The sequence below is a fragment of the Urocitellus parryii genome, chromosome 12 (genome assembly GCF_045843805.1).
Source record: "Urocitellus parryii isolate mUroPar1 chromosome 12, mUroPar1.hap1, whole genome shotgun sequence".
Taxonomy (NCBI): Eukaryota; Metazoa; Chordata; class Mammalia; order Rodentia; family Sciuridae; genus Urocitellus; species Urocitellus parryii.
The window spans coordinates 19,403,699-19,415,148 of record NC_135542.1 but is presented as its reverse complement, the minus strand read 5'-3'; positions in this window follow the sequence as shown (position 1 = coordinate 19,415,148).

Below are 11,450 nucleotides of genomic sequence, written 5' to 3'. Positions count from 1 at the left end.
TCTTTGTATCGAAGATGACATTTGGCATTTGTTTTTTAGGGATTGGCTAGCTTCACCTAGCATAATCTGCTCTAGTGCCATCCATTTCCCTGCAAATTCCATGATTTTGTCATTTTTTAGTGCAGATTAATATTCCATTGTGTACAAATGCCACATTTTTTTTATCCATTCATCTATTGAAGGGCATCTGGGTTGGTTCCACAGTCTAGCTATTGTGAATTGTGCTGCTATGAACATCGTCTTTCTCTTTTCACTAAATAGTTCCTTTCAGCAGTTTGGCTAAGTGTCCCAGCAACCTGTGTATTCAAGGTTTGGTCCTCAGGGTAGCACTATTGGGATGTGGTAGAGGATTTCAGAGGGAGAATTAATAGAGGTCTTTGGGTCTCTGGGGGCACACACTTGGAGGGGATTTGGGAACCGTGCCCCCTCATCTTCTCTTTTGCTTCTTGGACACGAGGTAAACAGTTTTTCTCGGCCACGTGGTCCCCATCATTGCCACCCAGCAATTCCACTAAGAAGCCTAAATATACTGGGTCTTCCCAAACATGAACTAGATCCTTCAAAACTGAGCCCCAAATAACCATTTTCTCTTTATAAGTTAATTATCTCATGTATTTTGTTATAGGGATGGACAGCTGAGTAACATACTGGCCATCGCCTCATGGTCTATAGGTATATGCCCCATTTTTTTTCTAGCTGGCTTATTCTACTAGTCCACTCTTAGTGAATATTTAGATTGTTTTATCCTTTTGAGAATAAATAGTAAAAGAAGAGAATTTGCAAAAAGAAAACAAATATAAGTACAAGTATGTGGTGAAGAACTAACCCTGGCCAAAGAGAGATCTAGCCTCTGCCCTCAGTCTCTGGGAGATCCTCTGGACTGGGAACATCCTGCTGGGCAGAAACATGGAGTTTGCCTGGGGGCTCTGGGCTATGGAGTATTAGTTCCAACCTCTAGAGGAACCAAACCAAAGGTATTAGCCCAGAGATAGGCGGCAGTCTACGGGTTAGCCATGCAGCCTGTGACCAAGTCCCAAGAAAACCTCTGGGCACTGAAGCCTTGGGTAAACCTCCTTGATGCAGGGTCTTGCTGAGTTGCTTAGGACTTTGCTAAACTGCTAAGGCTGGCCTTGACCCATGATCCTCCTGCCTCAGGCTCCCGAGCCACGGGGATTACAGGCGTGCACCACTGCACCCAGCCAGGAACACATGCTTTTAAAGTCTACTTTCATAGGCACAAGAGAGGAAGAGAGAAGGACATCTCTCCCCTTCAACCCGCTGCTTCTTTTTAGTCAGTTTGAGCAAACTTCAGTCATGTACTTGCCTTATGGAAAGTTCCCTGTGAAGACTAACCAAGATCAAGGAGGAACCTCCTGTGGACAGAGGTGCCGGGTTTCTGTTCTCGTGACTAAAAGGCTCAGGGGTCACTCTAGTTAAACTGGGCTAACTGGGCTGCACGAAATAACCACACAAGAGACACAAATACCTATTTCTTTGGGGTTGCTGTGACAGCTCCTCTGACCTTAAGGGTCCGCAGAAAGACAGAGAGAGCACGCGCTGACCCCTTTTATTGAGGAGAAGCTATTCAAGTGAGGCAAGGGGTCAGGTTTCAGGGGGCTGAGTATCTTCATGATGTCCACTGTCAGCAGGTTGACTGACACCTGGGTAGGCCATACCCAAGGGCACAGTAAGAGGAGGGGACACACACAAGGCACTTCCATGGAAGATTCTATCCTAAACAGGGCAAGGGTTTATATTACAAAGGAACAGGTGAGCATAGCTTCACCCATGGGGCTGTAGCAAGACACACCCATTTCTGTGACTAAGTGCCTCAGCACCCAGCTGGGGAGTGTAACTCAGTTACCTGTAAGGTTGGCCTCCCACACAGAGGGGTGAAAGTCTGACCTGAGCCTGGGATGCAGGGTAGAAGGCTATCCACAGTGGGTGCAGGTAGGATATTTGTTTTACAGAAGCATGTGTGCCTGCTTGTGTACGTGCAGATAAGGAGCTGTAGGGAAGGCTGTCCATCAAAATGTGCTCACAGTGGCTCGATCTTTGATTAGTTGTTTTAACTCTTCACACTGAACACATTTACAAAAAAAAAAAAAAAAGCCATTTTAAAAGACACTACCATAAAGCAACCATTCTATAAGTTGTCACTTAAGATAGAAATGGAATATTTGGCCTTTCTCAAGAGCAGGCAGGCAGTTTTATATAATCCATTCACTCAACAGTTACGAAGGTGAGTCTTGGATACATCCTGTAGACAGCTCCGTGGCCAGCAGCCAGGGTGAATTTTCTTTACCATTCTAGGTCAGGTGCTGGGGATTCAAAGATAGAGCCTGCCTGTCTTCTTCCTCTGACAGATGCTGTGGCCTGAGGGGTGGGGGGGGGGACTACATCTGCAAAGTGCCACGTGGCTGTCTTCATGAAGAGTCAGGACAGAGAGGACGTGATCCGCTGGCCTTGAGAAGTTGAGGAGGGCTCAGAGGGGATGTGAGGTGGGGCCTTGGCGGGAACAATCAAAGGTGGGGCTGCAGATGTGGGATTTGGTCGCCCCCGGGGAGCTGAGGCCACACAGTTGGCTCTGCGGGCCAGCCTTGTGACTGGAGCATGATGTGAGCTCTGAGGCGCAGGCCAGCATTCTGCCAGGTTTCCACCTTAACACACTGAGGAGACTGAAGTACTTTCTCACACAGCCTGTATTGCCAGAGGTCCGTGAGGCGAGGCCGCATCCTCTGAGTGGGGTCTCACAGGCGCCCATAAATGCACGGGCTGAGCCTTGCTCCTTCCTGGAGGTCTGGGGCTGCCCCTGCAGGTGGAGGTAACAGCTTTCCAACCTGCCCAGGGTCCTTGGTGGGCTTGGAAAGGTTCACCTCCCCTCCATCCTCTGCTGACATTAAGAGCCCTTGGGATTCCACGGGGCCAACCCAGGTCATCTAGGGTGACCTCCCTATTTTTAAAGTCACTTGATTAGGAACCTGAATTACATCTGTAAACTTCTCATTTGTCTGAAAAGAAATAGATTATGCACTTCCAGGGATAAGGGATAGAATCCTTGGGGCTGTAATTCTGCCCATCTTTCTCTGACCTTGACTTGCCAGCCATCAGGACCTAGCAGATTCCTGCTGAACCATCCAGAAGGACAGTATGTGCCTAAAGGTGACAGAGCCAGTCACAGCCTCTCCAGGCCTCGCCCTTCTGTTGGAGGTGACCAGGGATTTGGTTGGTACGGGTGTCCAGCAACACTTGCCCTTGCTGGCCCTTGGTGGCATGGAAGGATTTATCATTATTTTAAATTCATAGCCAACATTAAAAGAAAAAAACTCAGGAACAGGATCATGAAAATTCAGATTTCTCCTGGTCTTGGTGGCACATGCCTATAATCCCAGCAGCTCCTGAGGTTGACGCAGGAGAATCAAAAGTTCAAAGCCAGCCTCAGCAAAAGCGAAGCTCTAAGCAACTTAGTGAGACCCTGTCTCTAAATAAAATACAAAACAGGGCTGGGGATGTGGCTCAGTGGCTGAGTGCCCCTGAGTTCAATCCCTAGTACACAAAAAATAAATAAACAAATTCACATTTCCATTTTCTCCTGAAAATTTAGCATTTCTGGCAACCCAGAGTTCCAGGTCAGGATGGTACTGGGAAGCCCCAGGAAAAGAAAGGAGGACCCACATCTCTTTCCCTGGGGGTATCCCCCATAGGAGGCCGCACCCCATCTCTGGGGGACTCCACCAGGGCAGGACTGAACCAATATTTACCAGCGCCCAGCAGCAGCCGCCCCTGCGCATATATTAGCTCATTTAATTCTCCAAAGAAGCTCTGGAGGAAGGTTCCCTTCATATTCCGCTGATCCCAAAGCAGAGCACACACAATGTGGCGCTGGGGTGCACAGTCTGCACACTGGGCCAAGGGCTGCTGACCAGGCCACCCGCGCGGTCCCCGCAGCCCCGCATGCGGTCCACCCTGCCCCGCCCCGGCCAGCGTGTCCTGGAAGGGGCCTCCAGAGCTCTCGCTGCTGGCTGGAGCAGCAACCGAGGCCTGCCGCCAGCCTGCTGGGGGCAGAGTCCGCTGGCGCGGTCCCGATGCTGGAGCATCCCTTTCTGGTGCCCCATAGCCGTGATGCCCCGGACCGGCCCAGCCGCGGGGGGTGAGTCGCTTACGTCTGGAGCCCCGCGATGAGCCTCTCGCCCAAAAGGTAAGGGGCGCAGTCCCCCGTGCCCGAGGGCGCCCTGATCCCAGCGCATCGGGTCGCCCTCCCTGTGCCAGACGCCTCCCCAGAGAAAAGCCCCGGGAGAAAACAAACCCGGCTAAAAGCCAGCACCAGCTGCTGCGAACAAGGGCCCCTGTGGAGACATTGGGACGGGGAGCCCCTCTGCTCCGGGCGCTTTCTCTGTCCTCTGCGCCCAGAGAGCCCAGGCTGCTCTGGAGAGCTGCGAAGCCGGAAAGCGCACAGTGGGCTGGAGGGCAGCCCTGAGAGTTGGTGGTCACTTGGAGCTGTCAAGCCTGTGCCACAGGAGAGGCCTCCCATCCGCAGGGACTGAGCTGGATTGCGTGGAGACCTGATTCCAGGTCTTGCTGGCCTGGCTCCAGAGCTGCGCACTGCACTCTGTACCCGCAGGAAAACAACCAAGGTTCCCAGTGCAGGATGGGGTTTGCAGCCCTGGCTCTTCCTGGGCCTGCGGGACCCAGCTCCAGGGTGGGCTCTGTGTGTTTGCTGTGACAGACAGGCTCCTCTGGATGACTTGGAGCTTCCAAGCATCTGCTCTTAGGCTGCGTCCTTTGGAGGGATAAGAAACAGAGGGTGGAGAGAGAGGCAAGAACCCCTGTTCTGATGGAGCAGTTTCCAGATCATGGGCTGGTCTCCTCCTTGAGCCTCTGTAAGGTGGGATTGGTAAATCACAGTCACCTTGTGGGATGACCACGCAGGTTGGGTCCAGCCCAGTGTCTGGCACACAGTGACGCTGGTCATTTCCTTCAGGCCATGCAAGTGTGTAGGAGGTCAGAGTGTCTTAGTCCTGCTTCCCATCTTTCCTGGGCTGGCCCTGTCATTCAACTCTGGGCTAAATGGCATCCCCTGCTCCCTTGCTTCCCAGTGGGCTAGTAGCCTGCTGGAGAGAGTCCACAGGGCCCTTATGTGTGGGGTGGAACATTGGGCTTCCCATCTGGTCTGCTGTTCTCCCACAGAAGTCAGGCCCCTTCCAACAGGTGCATTCTACTAAGTCCTCTCTGTGAGTGAGTGAGTGAATGAATGAGTGATCAGGCAAAGGACAGGAGGAAGAGATGGTTTCTTGGTTCCCAGTCTTGCCCTTGGTCCCAGCATCTACAAAATGACAGGCTTCGTTGTGATCATGAGAGCCTTCAGTGGAGAGAAAATCATTTTAGCCAGAGATGCTCGATGCCCTCCCTCTGTGTGTTTCATATTTCTTTGTCTAAATAAGAGACACATGCAAATAACTAATACTTTGAGAGATCAAGAAATACAGCTGGGCATGGTGGCACTGGCCTGAAATCACAGTGGCTGGGGAGGCTGAGGCAGGAGGATCTCAAGTTCAAAGCCAGCCTCAGCAACTTAGCAAATAGAAGAAGAACAGAAAATAAGTCAGAGTCCTGGCTGACTCCAGTGTGAGCCGTTTTGTTTAATGCATGTCTACAGAAGCCAGAGATTTGGTGACTCCAGGTCTTTAAGAGACCTCCTCCAGGCAGCAGGCACTAAGGGTAATGCACCTGGTACCAACAGACAGTCCTCAGCAGAGCCCCATATTTTCTGAGGCGGCAGAACATCTAGATATGGGGAGGTGGGTGGCCAGTTGACTGGGTTTATCTTTTGTAAGTTAGCTTTGGGTCACAGAACAGGAAACTGCATAGTCCCTGAAAAATGCATCAGCATCCCTCCCTTTCAGAGTTGAAATACAAATATCCCAATGCTAGGGATTCCTAACCTCACTGTTGGTCAGACTCATTGGGAAGTTTTTAGGAAGGTACTTTGTTCAGCTTTGCCCCTGAGATTCTGATTTTACTGGTGAGGATGTGGCTCATGCCACCAGTAACTTTAAGGCTGCTGGGGGATTCTGAGGTGCAGCCAGGGCTGAGAGCCTGTGCCCCAAGCTGTTTCTTGTCAACTGTCCTCTGTGGTCACCTCTTGATATTTTGTGTGCTTCTATTTGAATGTTCTCACTCTTCAACTTTTTCATGCAGGTCTGTGATTACTCTGTCTTCAAGCTCTTGGGTCCCTGGTGTTACCTTATAGCCATTTGCAGAAAAGTTCGTGTCAGGGGAAGATGGCAGTTACCAGAAGCCTGCAGAGGGCTGGCCAGGGCTCCCTGGGCTCACCAGAGAGCAGTGTTGGTTTAATCTGCAGTGCCCTCAAGAGCAACATAAAACCAGCCAGCTAGGTGGGAATGATTCAGTGACAGAGGGGACAGCGCTTGTGATGACATGGAGGACATGTCCCTTGCCCTAAGAAAAGCACAGTCACCCACCTCCAGCTGTGTCATGGGGTTGATCATCGATTGCAAAAATGCTCACCAAGTCTTCTGATCCTTGAATGCAGGCCCCTTGGCAAGATGACTTTGCAATTCCTTTCCATACAGTTAGGGTCCATTTCTCCAGCCCTTGAACATGAAGTGGGCCATGGGACTTGCTTTGGCCAATGGGACATTAGCAGATGTCCACAAGCAGAGGTGTGTGAAGCCCATGAGTGTTGGTGCTTGCTCTCTCGATGCTCTGGATGCACATGGCCAAGAGATGTGAGCAAGATCCTCCTAGAACACCCAGTGCTCATGACCTTCAGAATCAGCTAAGTTGACTCCAAAAGGACTGCCCAGCTGACCCGCAAAACATGGAAAAATATGAAGTTCAGGTGATGAAGTATTGGGGCGAACAGCAATAACTAACCATAACACAGCCCCACCTCACCAGATGTTATCCATCTTTTAAATAGAAATCATAATTTCAAACTTTTGTGTAAGTTCCAGTTTTGAAAAAAAATTGAATTAGTAGCCAACATCCTAAACACATTCTACAGGCCAAACAAAACATACCTTTAGACTGCACTTGGCCTGTGGGTTGTTGGTTTGCAAGTGGCTATGCTGAGGGACACGAGGTGTTTGTCCTAATGCCTGTTTGCAGTCACTCACTCACTCACCCTTCTTGCCAGAGTGGCCGGTGCCCTCCACCTGTGGCTGCTGTCTGTACAGGATGCGCACTGTACAGGCACTGCCCCAGCTTCTCCAGGTGGTCTTTCCATGTGGAAATGTGGGATCGCTCGTCCTCCAGGAGAGACTGCAGTGTGAGATGGAGTCCAAGGAAGGACAGTGGGAGGGCAGCGCCTGAGCATGAGATCAGGTGTGGAGGGGGGGCCCGAGGTGGGCAGTGGACAAGGAATCCCATCTGTTTTTTCCAAAGAATGTTGTTCCTGGAGGGAAAGCCAGGGAGAGAAAGCTGGAGAGAGGGGATTGTGGGGCCCCTAAAGGCCAAGCCAAGGATTTCCCACTTGGTTATCTGGGAAAGGAGAGTAGCTCTAAGGGAAGAGAAGTCACTGGCAGCTTTCGCACAGGGGGCCCTGGGAAACGGGGGCCTGCTCTGTTTATCCACGTGCAGGATGAGTTTATGGCAGGAGTGGAGTCAGGCAAGACGGGGCAAGACTGTTTGTAGTGACAGACGGAGTGTTGGCAATGGGAGGAAAAACCCGAGTGGAAGAATGTAAGTTAAGACGTGTGGGGACTTCTCTTGACCTTGAGATAGGGCTAGTTTTGCTGATTTTCTTATCTATATCATCAAGACATGTTAGTGTGTTTTCAAAGCACTTCCATCAGCAGCTTCAGATTCCCGGCTCCTGTCGCCTGCCTGCCTGACGAAATCTGGGGCTCGCGGTGGTCACTCCTAGGGCAGGGGAGACTGAAGAGGGTGTCTGCTGGGCGTTTGGAAGGAACGTCCTTGCTCTCCCCTGAGAACCTCTGGAGTTATCTGTCCCTCCTTTCTGTGCTCTCCCCTCCCTTCTAAGGCTTACAAAGTTGGGTCAGGAGGGGAGGGAGGAAACACAACTGTTTAAAATCCAGTTTTCAATCTCGAGGAGAAGAGGAAACCTCACAGCTATGAGAAGAGGAGACAAGGGAGTCGGGGAGGTGTATCCCTCACGGTGCAGTGAGAACCAACTGCAGGAGGGAAGCTGCAGGGAAAGGCCAGTGTAGACCGTGTTTCCCACTGTCACTGGACCGTCAAGTCACATTTGAACTTTAAAAAGCGGATCCCAGGTCCCGCCTCCTGTGGGTTCTGACATGGCTGGTGTGGGGTGTTCTTGGCACCAGGGTCTTTGAAAGCTCCCCAGGGAGTGGACCCCTGCCATGGGGACTGAGAACCCCTGTGTCCACCAGGGCTCTCTGTGGGCTGGTGCAGCCTGTATGAGGTGCCTCCAGGGGAGCATCTGTATTTGGTGGTTGCCATTTTCACGGTAGATACTGACAGTGGTTCCCAAAGGCTATCATTTGGATCAAGAATGTTCCCCAAAGTCCAATATATTAAAGGCTCCATCCTCAGCCTGTGACTCTCTTGGCAGGTAGTGGAATGTTTCAGAGGTGGGCTCCAGTGGGGGATCTGAGGTCATTAAGGGTGTGCCTTTGAAGGGCATATTGGGACCCTGGTCCCTTCCTGGCTTTCTCTTTCTACTTCCCAGCTGCTGTGAGGTGAGTGGGTAGCTCTGCCATGCACTGCCTGCCATATTGTGCTGCCTCACTACAGGTCTAAAGCAACAGGTCAATCAAATGTGAACTGGATATGGAATCTGTGAGCCAAATAAACTTTTTCCTCTTTATAAATGAGCAACCTCAGGTCTTACAGTGGCAGAAAGCCAACTAATACACCATATGAACTTGAATATAAAGTGTTGGAATGGGGTGTCTAAGATAGGTCACATTCTTGGGTTGGATGAAAAGAATTTGTTTTCTGGGAAGACACAAATGGCTTTAGTACAAGTAAGCGTGCTTACTACAGTTCATCTGCTGAGAACAACATTTCCCAATGAAATGGGCAGGAGAAAGAAGTTGCACAGTAACGGGAAGGAGGGAAGTAGGCCCAGAAGGCAGAGTAGAGGAGATTGCAAGTGGAGACAGATGTCAGAAATGTGCCTCCTCTTAAGGCAGGGAAAGCCTCGAGAGCACTTCTGTGGGCTGTCCTGGAGCAGGCTTGGTGTTACAGAGCCTGAGCAGATCTTGACAACCAGGGGTGTCCGGATGGCCAGGGGCACTGGAGGGAAACCTGTGCTGGTCTCATTAAGGTCTATGGTCTGGATGATGTCTCAGGGAGATAACCCCCTGGCCTGGCTCCCAGGGATGGTGGGAGTGGTTTTCCCCATCCTCCCTCTGGAGGGCCTGTGAATGGTCTACATGAAGCTTAGGAGTGTCAAAGGGCTCCTGTCTCAGGGTCCAGTCATAAGGATGTTAATAGCTTCATTTTTTAAATTTCTTTTCCTGGGTGTCCATCAAATCCAGGCTTTGTACACGCTGAGCACACACTGTACACCAAACCCTGCGTCATCTTCTCAAACCAGGAACAGCAGCAACTTTAAAAAGATATTGCTGTAAATACTTTTTGAAAAAGTCAGACTTCTTTGCTGCCCCAGTATGATCTTTCTGAGGTTTAATAGGCCTTTATTTTTTTTAAACATGTATTTATTTTTTTCTTTTTCTTTTTTAGGCATAAAAGACAGTAGAATCTATTTTAACATTTATATAAGGTAAAGAATTTTCTTAAAGTTGATGTGCATGCACTGAAAAAAGCTAGAAACAAATCAACTCTTATTGATACAAGTTGTTTTTACCTAAAACAGAATTCTAAGAGTATACTGGGAAACTCTTTATTGCTCAATATTAAAGATGCTTGATGGAAAAATAATTGATATTAATAGTTTTTCTATTAATATTTTATTAGATATGTTAAAGAAAAATGTATAATGTGTCAAAAACATATATAGTGCATCTTAGGTTTTGGTAACGTGCCCTGGTGAAGTGTCCGCCTGCCCTGGAATGCGTGAGACTCCAAAAGCGATCCATTCTTACAGCAGTGAATCCATCTCTAAGGATATGGTTCTGCATCAACTTTTAATTCAAGCATTTCTTTTCTGTTTGGATAATTTTTAACAGCTTTATAGAACTATGACTGACCATCTGCATACAGTTGGGAATCTTTTGACCCTATGAATACGTGATGCATTTTTAAGATTAACTTGCCTGACCAGTAAGAGACACCCATTCCAAACAGGCAGGAAGATGGCTTCTGTTTACAGTGGATAGCTCAGGCAGTCAATTAGCTTCTCAGACTATTTTTCTTTCTGAAGTCTATGGAAAGGGCTAAATAGCTGGTCAGTGTGTGTATGTTCTTATCTCATCGATGGAGAATCAGAATGTGAATCATCACACAGGGAGGCAGCAGTCCTGGTCCTAAGGAAAGGCAAACAAATTCTCTAGAAGCCCCTTTGGCTGGTCGGTATTAGACACTGTTTAAAATCTCATCACCCTTAGTGACAAGCAGGAGAACGTGCACGCACGTGTGTATGTGTTTGGGCGTGCGCATGCGCATGCTTACCTGCATGTCTTCTTTCCCATACCATTTGGAAGCCTGTGGGATATCTATGTCTTCTTTCATCAAGAAGTAATGCACTTTTTTAATCCTACAAAAACACTCATAGGGCCCCAAGATATTTATGTGTGCACGTGTGATATTCTTGTGTGTGTGTGTGTGTGTGTGTATAATATACAAAAGAATGTTGAGCTGAGCACATTGGCACACACCTGTAATCCCAGCACTTGGAGGCTGGGGTAGGAGGATTGCAAGTTCAAAGCCAGCCTCAGCAACTTAGCAAGCCCCTGTCTCAAGGCTGGGGGAGGGGAGGGGGACTGGGGATGTTGCTGAGTGGTTAAGCTCCCTGAGTTCCGTCGTACCCACCCCCATAAGAATATGTAATGCAACTATGTTTGAATAGAAAAAAAAATGAGTACTATCAGAATGATAAGTTGCTTGTTAAGAAGAATACAACTCTGTGTCCTGACAGGGGGATAAAGTCCAGAATATATTGGCTGAAAAGTGTCCACCATGAGTTACATGAAAGCCTTGTGACTGGTTTTCAGTTCCATGTATGTATAGAGATCTACCTTAAGTAGATTTGGAAGACATGGATAATTCACTTGTCAGATTTCACCTCAAAAATCCCTTCAATCACCCACCAAGTGGCTTAAATATAATTTTGGGTTTCTATACTTGGGTTTGTGTGCATATACTCATATGTATTTTTGGACAGATGGAACCTTTATTTATGTGTAAATATGCCACATAAGCCATGTACATATTCTGTTCAGTGCTTTCTTATTTTCCTTCCTCAAATGAGAACCTGTATTTGAGTTCTAGAAAATGCAGTGTGCACGTGGCCAGCTCTGCTGCAGGATCCTTGGTCCCAG